Source organism: Echinops telfairi, unplaced genomic scaffold, assembly GCF_000313985.2.
Source record: "Echinops telfairi isolate 266 unplaced genomic scaffold, ASM31398v2 ScPeMD7_1;HRSCAF=3_0, whole genome shotgun sequence".
Classification (NCBI taxonomy): domain Eukaryota; kingdom Metazoa; phylum Chordata; class Mammalia; order Afrosoricida; family Tenrecidae; genus Echinops; species Echinops telfairi.
In genome coordinates this window covers 70,909,006-70,910,852 of record NW_022103896.1, presented here as the reverse complement: position 1 = coordinate 70,910,852, position 1,847 = coordinate 70,909,006, and positions in this window count along the sequence as shown.

The window sequence follows — 1,847 nt, the reverse complement described above, 5'->3', positions numbered from 1 at the left end:
AATGGAGTTTTGATTCAAATTGTATTAAATTCAAGTTAATTTGATCAAAATTGTTATTTTCATAATGTTGAAAGCTTCCTCTTATAAGCATAACATACTAGGGCATCTTTTCTGATGCCACCTTGTGTCTTCCCAGTCTTTGATTAGATTTGTTCTTGAGTGCCATACTTTGCTGAATTAATAAGCAGTAATTTTTTTTCTATATAAAATAAAGGAGTAAAGCGAACCCAGAGTTGGGGGTGGCGGGTGGGGTGGGGGGAATAGCAGTGACACCTGGCAAAGAAATTAATCTCTAGAGTCTATAGAGAACTGCAACACCTCAATAAGAAAAAGTCTAACAGCACATTTTAAAAATGCATAAAGGAGTTGAAAAGACAGTTCATCAAAGATAACATCTAGTTGGCCAACAAAGAAAGGAATTGGTACAATCACTAGCCATCTTGGAGATGAAAATCAAAGCAAAAATGAGATACCACCCGGCACAAGTGATGATAGCCAAGTTCAATAAAAGAGAAAATAACAAACGGTGGAGAGGCAGCAGAGTTTAGAAACATCATACATTGCTAGTGGGGACTGTAAATTTGTACAACCACTGTGGCAAATGACATGGCACCACGTAAAACAACTGGAAGTATAAAGTTGATGGGATTTCAGCAATCCTTGTGGTAGGTAGATAATGTAAATAAATAAGAATCAGAACATGAACAGGCATGTACACACCCATGTTCCGTGTAACTCTGGTCACAAGAGCAAGAAGATAGAAACAACCTGAAAGCCCATCAGAAGAAGAATGGATAAACAAACTGGTACTTACAAATGATGGAATTCTATGCATTGCTAAAAAACAGATGAGACCTTGAAGTACCTCATGTCTTGGATGGACCTAGAAAACATTATGCTGAGTGAAATTCACCAATAATAAAAGAACAAATATTATTTGAAACCACTGCTATGAAAAAGAAAAAAACAAGATAAATATTTTCATTCCAAAGGGAACAGACTTTGGAGATTGCCAGGTGTGATGTGAGGAGAGAAGATGAAGCAATAGGTTTGACTGGTGGTAATTTGGGTGAAGTGGAAAATAAGAATCCACATCAGGGAGAAGAGAAATCAAAGAGCGATGGAAGAGTATACTCTTCCAGAGGGTGACTAGTAGTTAAAGCTGCTGGATACAAAACTGATGAACTGAAATAGGAACATCCACCTGATTTCCAATTTAAAATTTGTAAAAGAGAGAGAGAAAGAGACTATTTAAAGAAAGATATGACCTACATATTTAAATATAGCAAATTTAAAATAGGATAAACTCAAATATAATTATAAGTGAATCATCTAACAAAAACTACTTGAAATCAGCCAGAGAGAAGCCACTTGTAAAAGAAAGGGATCTTCAGTGTGAATAGCAATTAGTCTGTCACTAGAAACAAGGCGGGGTAGGAAGAAGTGAGATGACAGGGGAAGTTCTAACAGGGAGTTAAAACAAGATTAATTTAGAATTACAGACTGTCATAAATTCAGGATCTTAATGTAATCCTCATTATAACAATAAAGAAACTATCTAAAGTATGCATTCAAAAGAAAATGAGCAGGAAGAAAAAGAATTCACAGCAAAATAACTAATGGAACATACAAGTGAGCTTCAAAAAATTCAAGCAAATTTTACTGTTTTACCAACCTTTGAAGCTCCATTATGTTAGAGAAATATTAGAAGAAATAAGGGACAAATGAAGATATGAGGTATGATAGTATGGGTACTGTAGAGAAACAAATTCACAGAAACTCATGTATAAAAGAGAGTTTTATATAAAGGTTAAGTGCGCATCAAGAAAACATCCCTACCCAGTGTT